Below are 9072 nucleotides of genomic sequence, written 5' to 3'. Positions count from 1 at the left end.
GTCACCATTAATTACCCTTAGATTTTATTGCACGAAAATAATTAATGGCATATTGAAGGGGCTAGGACTTCCCTTTTCCTCTACTCCTAAAATTCCCAATATGATTTCAGACCAACCAATTTGCCATACATATAATCAAGATAAGAACGGTAGTTTTTTAGCGTCTGCATAAAAAGTGGGAGAAAAAAATGATTAACCATCACCCAATATCACCACCACTCCCCGCCATGTTGGTGGCACCGCCGTCCCAAACAACCACCTTCATGAATCCCCCGACCGCCTTATACCACCGACACGAATGTAAAGATAAATTCAAACCTAATCTCCCTTAGCTTTCACGAAAAAAACAAAACATAGACATCTAAACCTACGATGTATTTAGTTGTTGATGTCATAACATGATAACAACTCTACACGGTTTCTTTGGATAAAGGAAACGTTCAGTCACCATTTAAAACGTACAAAAGCAAACCATTTTTTGTTTTGTTTAACAGGGTAATTGATCAGAAGAAGTTTCGACGTTGGGTCTGCTTAGGCCATGGCGGACATTGTGAAGCAGATACTGGCAAGACCAATACAATTGGCGGACAAGGTAACCAAGGCAGTCGACAATGCACATTCTTTCAAACAGGATTGCTAAGAACTCAAGGTCAAGACAAGATTAGCCAGCCCTTTTACGCCAGGTGGCGAGAGCTACTGATGACCTCTATGAGCAGGGGCGGAATTGTGTTGTAAAAATTTTAAAAATTAAATTTATATATTGTGTGATTATAATTTTAAGTGTAATTATTTTTAAAATATTTGAGGTTATTTTCGAAGACTCAAATACACAGTATATTATTTAAATATCTTTAAATCCATTAATATAATAGTCTTGATTTTACATATTTAAAAATCTAACTCACACATGACACGATGTAATTTATTCTCTCAACTTTTACCATTTGAACTTGAGAGGGTGACATGACACAACTAAACAAATTTGAGAGTAGCACTTACACAAGTTTTTTTTTTTTTTTAAGAGAAAAGCTCTTATACAACTATTTTTTTAAATTTTTTTTTTTTTTTATAAAAGCACTTATACAACTTGAGAGAGTTGACACAACCAAATAAATTTGAGAGTAACACTTGCACAACTTGAGAGAGTAGCACTGACACAACATGCTAAAAAGCTTATTTGACTAACTCTATGTCATGTATTCAGCCAAATGTCATTCCTTTTATCAGATCAAACGGATTTGAGAGAGAAAGCTAAAATAATTCTTTTTTCAAATTTGAGATTTAGAAGAAGCAAAGCAAGAAAAAATTTCACATAACTCATAAGTCTACCCCAACACTATAGACATGAAAAGCAAAAATGGTAAAAGAATTGATCTCTATTTTTCTTTATTTGTTTTGGGGTGTGCATTGTACAGTTTGTTTCATATTAATGATATCATATAAGTTTTTCTTATCTTTATGAGCTTACAGAGTTACACGATTTTTTTTTTCATCTGGATTATTCTCCACTTTATTGAGTTTATTGCTTATCACCTGTACATAATTGAGTTTATTGCCTATCATCTGTACATAATTTTCCTTTTACAACCTTTGAGACGACTTTAATCACATATTAAATCAGTTACTAAAAACTTCTAGAGAATTTGTCTAATATTTTAAAAAAATCCGGAAGATTCTTGCATATGGGAAAGCATCAGATTTATCTATCTAAATGAATTATGAGAAGTTTCTAGAGAGATAGAGAGAATATGTGAAGAATTTATTTCCTCTTGAGAAGAATTTATTAGTTATTCATGTGTTTTTTTTTTTTTTTTTTGGGGGTTCACTTATTGATATATGGTAATATAATTATACAAATTATACAATAAAAATTTAACAAATTTTATATCATTAGGTACTTCTCATATTTATTCTTGATGAAGTTTTTCTTAAGAAAAATATTTTACTCACAGAGAGATTATAAAAAAGTAAACCCAAAAATTTATGTGACTTGATATAATGTGTCAAATTGTAAAGTTACTTTTATTACAAAATATATCTAACAGATTTCATGAAACCATATTAGTTTGTGGGTTTATTTTATATAATCTCTTTGTATTTGTAGTAGTTCTCTTTTTTTAAAAACTTAGATTGATCCTTGTTCCACCGCGTCTATGTGCATCCAACGCATCGCATGATTGATGACACGGAGCAGATCCTCAATAAAGCCCTTGCACTGGTGATAAGGTGTCGCGCCAATGGCATCATGAAGAGAGTCTTCACCATCATCCCTACTGCAGCGTTTAGGAAAACATCCATGCAACTCGATAATTCAATAGGCTGGTGATGTGTCATGGATTCTCGAGTGTCTGCCTCTGCGGATGATCGCGATGATGAGTATCTGGGTCTTCCTCTAATTGCATCCACCGAACCAATTCTCTATGGGAGCAAATTGCTATTCTACACATGGATCTTCGTTAGAAGACCGCTTGGATGCGGCTGGGCCTCGTTGGTGTTATTGGCTTGGGATAACAATCGATACGTACGACAAGCTTATTATAGACGAAGGTGTTGTCGGAGGCCTCTTGAAATTGGCTAAAGAAGGACAAATGGAAGGTCAAGAGAATGCCGCTAGGGCCATTGGCTTACTTGGTCGCGACACAGAAAGAGTCGAACGGATTGTGAATGCAAGAGTTTGCTCTGTGTTTGTGAAAATCCTCAAAGAAGGGCACATGAAGGTTCAAATTATGGTGGCTTGGGAAATCTCGGAACTAGTTGCTCATCACCCCAAATGCCAAGACCATTTTGCGCAAAACAATGCAGTTCGGTTGTTGGTTAGTCATCTTGCCTTTGAGACTATTTAAGAACATAACAAGTATGCCATTGTAAGCAAACAAAAAATGCCTATAGATTCAGTTGTCATGGCAAGTAATAGCCCGAGTCCAAATGATAAAAAGGAAAATGAAAACTACGATAAAACAGCTTGTGCTGATCAAATTGCTCGCCCAACAGGAGATCAAACTTCGAGCCAGATGCACAATGTGATTACAAACCATGGCTATGAGGAGCAAGACTCTTGCCCATTCGCAACCACAAACATCACAAAAACCACGAAACACAACACCTGCATGGCCTTGCAACCAATCGCGACAATACAAGACAACAACATCATCACCCCCAACAACGTGTTACGCTATCAGGTGCTAGCATTAAGGGGAGGGAGTTTGAAGGTCCTGCTACTGAGGCTCAGATGAAGGCAATGGGGGCGAGAGCCCCAGGGCAGCTGTGCAAGGGAAACGTATCAATTTGTCGGATAATCACCGAATCAAGAGCGCTTTTATACTTGACGATGTCCAGTCCTATTCAGCAGGGGCATTGATGGAGATCACGGCAGTCACCGAGCAAAATGCTGAGTTAAGACGCTCTGCTTTCAAGAATTATTGGTAGAGAAATAAAGACAAGAATTATTGGGCCATTGGTGAAGCTGCTTGACGAAAGAGAACCCGACTACTGAGGTTTGCATGGAAGCTGCTATTTCACTGAGCAAGTTTGCATGCACCGAAAATTTCCTCCATGATTATAACTACAAAGCCATCACAGATGCAAGAGGAGCTAAACACATAAATTCAATTAATTTACTTTGGTGAAAAAATGGTCCAAATCCCTGCACTCTATATTCTTCTTGTTGAGTCAACCCAAGTGTGAATGCAAGTGGCCTGCTGCACATGCACCGTTTGGTGCTTTGGTTTATTAGGCCACCCACCCTCCAGCAGTTTTGTTAGGCCATCCACCCTCCAGCAAAATCAGAAACGGCTGCAAATGGTAGGCTACTCTCTCCTATAAATAGGAGAGAGCTCAGTTACAGAATTGGGGCAATAGTGGCAACGGCGGTGGGGGAGAAGAGAAAAATCAGAGGGTAAGAGGGACGTGAGGGAGAGATGAGAATTTATAGATTTTTGTAAATCTCGTATAAATTCTATAAAAAAGGCTCCAGTGGACAGGCCGGAGGACGCAACAATTGGTATCAGAGCTCTGGTTCAAGCTGTCTAAAAATTCAAGTTGGTCAAAATCAATTTTTGACAACTCCAAGGTGTTCCTCGCGTCGAGACGAATCTGTTGCCACAAACGTAATAAAAAACGGAGGTTGGAAGAGCCCACACGCGCCCCTAGAAGATCGGCACGTGCATCTGCTGCAACTCAGGCGCCCCCACGCGCATCAGAGGAGGAAGACGACTGAGTCACACGCGTCCACGCGCCCCCACACGAGCCAGAGGTGGCAGACGCTTGACCGACACGCTCTCACGCGCTTGTTCCATGCGTATCCTTCACGCGCCAGACGCGCAAACATGCGCCCAACAGCAGCAACGCGTGTGACACATGCGCCACAGAAGCCACTACCGCGCATGCGTCTCACGAGCCAGATGATCTGGATCGTCCGTTTTTTCGGATCTTTGTTGGGCTAGATCTAAGCCATTCGGAATCCGATTTCAAAAATCAAATAGTACTTTCCAACTATTTGGATCATTCCGAACTCATCCGTACGGTGGGAATGTCGAGATTTTCCATCAGTACATTTGATCTGAACCGTCCACATGTTGTAAATCATTTGGGGCTAGATCTACGCCAGTTGGAGTTCCATCGCAATGATCAAATAGTGATGACAAACTATTTAGATCATTCCAGACTCATCGGTACGATGAGATTATTGAGATTCGCCATCGGTACATTCGATCTGAACCGTCCACGAGTTGCAGATCATTTTGGGCTAGATCTACGCCAGTTGGAGTTTCATTGTAATGATCAAATAGTGATGACAAATTATTTGGATCATTCCGGACTCATCCGTATGGTGGGAATGTTGAGATTCGCCATCGGTACATTCGATCTGAACCGTCCACGTGTTGCAGATTATTTTTGGCTAGATCTACGCTAGTTGGAGTTCCATTGCGATGATCAAATAGTGATGACAAACTATTTGAATCATTCCGAACTCATCTGTACGGTGGGAATGTTGAGATTCGCCATCGGTACAATCTGAACCGTCCATGTGTTGCAGATCATTTTGGGTTAGATCTACGCTAGTTGGAGTTCTATTGCGATGATCAAATAGTGTTGACAATTTATTTGGATCATTCCAGACTCATCCGTATGGTGGGAATGTTGAGATTCACCATCGGTACATTCTATTTGAACCGTCCACATGTTGCAGATCATTTTGGGCTAGATCTACGCTAGTTGGAGTTCCATCGCGATGATCAAATAGTGTTGACAAACTATTTGGATCATTCCAGACTCATCAGTACGGTGGGAATGTTGAGATTCGTCATTGGTACTTTCCATCTGAACCGTTCATAGTTGCAGATCAGTTGTGGGCTTGATCGTTGCAAGTTGGAGTCGTAGCGGACTCAATTGTTTTTGGCTTGATCGCAACCAGTTAGAGTTGTGCCAGACTCATTGGTTTTGGGCTTGATGTCAGCCAGTTGGAGTCGTGATAGATTCGTTTGTTTTGGACTTGATCGCAGCCAATTGGAGTCATGATGGACTCCTTTTTTTAGGGCTTGATCGCAGCTAGTTGGAGTCGTGATGGACTCATTTGTGTTGGGCTTGATCGCAGCCAGTTGGAGTCGTGATGGACTCATTTGTGTTGGGCTTGATCGCAGCTAGTTGGAGTCGTGATTGACTCATTTGTTTTGGGTTTGATCTCAGCCAGTTGGAGTCGTACCAGACTTATTGGTTTTGGAGCTTGATGTCAGCCAGTTGGAGTCCAATGTTGCCGAACGCAGTTCGTTTGGGCTTGATTTAAGCCCTTTGGGATCGTGAAGTTTGAGGAGCAAACTTCAGATCATTGGACAATGCTGATTAACTTGTTATATCAGCAGATTTTTGCAGTTATACAACTCATGGAGCATAATGTTATTAAGAGGAGAACCGCAACAGATCTCATTGTGGCTTTCTTTGAAAAGCCAGTTACAAATAACAAAGTGCAGATGAAAAAACAGTTCAACTTCAGAAAAGGCAGAAGGTATTATTATTGCCCAATAGTATATGGCGTTGTGGTCAAAAAGTTGGGAGGTCATGAGAATGGCTATGAGTAATTCTTAAAAGAAATCGAAGTTGAAGTTTCTCAATGTAAGAGATCTTATCCTAGATGAGAAGGTGCGCAGAAGAGATTCTGACAAGATCTCGAGTTGTTGGTCTTGAATGTGATAGTAAGGACATAGGCAAGTCAAGATCTGGACAACAGATGACTCGCTAAAAATTGTGGCAAGACAGGCCACAAGATACTGCTAAAATCAGGAGAAAATTGAAAATGATGCTGTGAATATGGTGACTGAAGAAATGCATGGAGTTGCATTTCTTGCAGTGCACAATACTATTAAAGACAGCTTGAAGACAGCAGTCATTTAGCAGTGTTTTCTCAAAAAGACATGGAAGGTCACGAATGATTCATTGGTCTTGGCTCGTGGTAATGGTCGTGTGAATTAGATGGGGAAGTAAAAGGAATTCAGTTTTACTTTTCCTCATCTAAACTTGAAGAAATCTCCCTAGACCACGATATGAAGCAAAGGTGTGAGAGATAGGAACAAAACGTCAGATGTTCCAGGGATATCTACACTTAAAATTGATGATCACATAACTACCAAGACGATCAGACCTTCATGGTGGTTACTACCTTAAACTATATTCTGCTGAATGAATGTAGTGAACTACGGTGTGAAGAAAATCTTGCAAGAGTGGAGATTATGCAAATCAAAGCTAACAGAAACTGCACACAAGATGGGCGCATCGACTGAAGACAGGATATGTTAGCAGCAGGATGAGGAGTCTGTCACCCAGATCAGAGATGGAGACCTCAGCAACAGGTTCTCTGATATGTATCAAGGTCCGTGCAAGACTATTGATTCCCAGTGCAGTGAGAGATGTGTTGCCCTATATAGATGTGTTGATTAAGGGCACTGTACGTGATGAACTAAAGTTATACATCACTTTAGTTAGTCTTCTAATTTGAAGACATGAGCTGTAAAATTGCAAAGATGATAAGGGATCATGCTAGAGATAGTGGCTAGCATGTTGAGAACCAGTCTCCAAGTTGGAGATTGGTGTGATTGTAGGATTATGGAGCCTGGTTTGAAAGCTGTAAAGGCACTAGATAGATTGTTCCCTCGACTGTGGTTCGAGGAAACCTCAGTTCGCTCAAGGTGTGCATGAGTGTGGACTCATGGACTCGAGTGAAAGAAGAATCCTAGAGAGTTGAGATTGTGCAGTAAAGCACTTGTAAGTCTCTTCTGAAGAAAATCCCTTGCAAGTTCCGTGGATGTAGATGATGTTAATGCATTTGAAGATGCATTTGAAGAGACATCTAGACATCCATTTGAAGACGTACTTGCAGATGCATTTGATAGCAGAAATCTCTCATGTTAAAGAAAGATGTGCATTCATTTAAAGAATGAATCAGTTTGCAAGCAGTCTGATGTGGCACACTTGGGTGGAGGGGTGATTGTTGAGTCAACCCAAGTGTGAATGCAAGTAGCCTGCTGCACATGCACCGTTTGGTGCTTTGGTTTATTAGGCCACCCACCCTCTAACAAAGTCAGAAACACTTGCAAATAGTAGGCTGCTCTCTCCTATAAATAGAAGAGAGCTCAATTGCAGAATTGGGACAGCGGCGGTGGGGGAGAAGAGAAAAATCAAAGGATAAGAGGGACGTGAGGGAGAGATAAGAATTTATAGATTTTTATAAATCTCGTATAAATTCTATAAAAGAGGCTCTAGTGAACGTAGGTAATTTGTTGAACCACTTAAATATCATTTTGTGTGATTTTTAGACAGACCGGAAGGCGAAACACTTCTATGTTTTATTGCATTACATGTACCCGGCAGAGAAGACGTGACTTGCACAGGAAGATGTGCTTATTGTGCTTGAGTGGTCATCAAAGCATGAGGCACATCTAGTCGAAGAACCTTCAATTGATTCGCTATTACCTTTAGCCAAATGTAGGTTGGAACTCTATCAGTCTAGAGAGGTCCAAGAGGATTCCATCAGGTCAATCAAATATTCACAAACCATTAGAAAGAATATGTCGGTCGAATAGTAAAATGGCTACAAAATAACTTTTTATGACGGTGATACTGTGCGGTTGAGGGACAGTTTTTTCCGTCACAATAGACTTTCTGTGCGATTTTCTATTAATTTTTTGTTATATTCTTTTGTCACAAACACACATTCTATTATAGTAAACTACGTAGCAATAATAAATTAGAAAAAATTACTGTAACCACAGCAAGATCCCACAGTATTTGTTAGGTAATAATACACATACAATAATTTTTTTTTTAAATTTTATTTTAAATAGAGGACGGTCTTGTTTAGTTTAAAATTCAAATAAAACAAAATCTTAATATTTTGATAATGGAACGCTATTATAATTATTTATAAAATAAATTATATAATAATTATATAAATATCATTATTCAATATACTCCCAAGAATTCTGTATTCATTTTAAACGGAATTCAAAGTAAAAAGATAAGAATTAATAATCGGATATAGTTTACTATAAAAGTATAATATAATTAAAAAAATTTTAAAATATTTTTAAGTGGTTCATTTTCTATCTCTTGATCATGTAACTCGTTAAACATTTTAACAAATACAATCCCAGCAAATTAATTTAATTCTTATTTATTTATTTATTTTGGATTTTATTAAATGAAAACGACTTCTTAATTCTTATTTATAAAAACACGAAGTTTAAAAAGAAAATAAAAAAAAAATGTTTTTATTGATTGCTGTTAAATGGGTGCCAAGTGTCATTTTTTAAAAAGCCATGTCATACTAATAAATATTTGTAAGCCAATGATCAACATTTAAAGTTAAATATCTAAAAGTGTAAGAGAAATTAGAACGAAATTAGTGATAAATACAAGTTAATAAGACAAGAAAGGTGTCAAGAATACAAACTTTTTTTTTTCATTCACTTAAATTTTACATTGAGACATTGTTTGAATAAATAGATACAAGAATAAGTCTATCTAAGATAACTAATTGAATATGATAATTACAAAGTAAATGCTAATTTCCTAAAATCATGT

At 38.3% G+C, this 9072-nt stretch overlaps 1 pseudogene; it reads left to right on the top strand.

The window, feature by feature from the left end:
• Positions 1-538: 538 nt before the first annotated feature.
• Positions 539-8050, top strand: LOC122312771 (annotated as a pseudogene).
• The last annotated feature ends 1022 nt before the right edge of the window (positions 8051-9072 follow it).

This window comes from Carya illinoinensis, chromosome 6 (assembly GCF_018687715.1).
Source record: "Carya illinoinensis cultivar Pawnee chromosome 6, C.illinoinensisPawnee_v1, whole genome shotgun sequence".
NCBI lineage: Eukaryota > Viridiplantae > Streptophyta > Magnoliopsida > Fagales > Juglandaceae > Carya > Carya illinoinensis.
The sequence above is the reverse complement of the archived record's forward strand: the minus strand, read 5'-3'. Positions and strand labels throughout refer to the sequence as shown.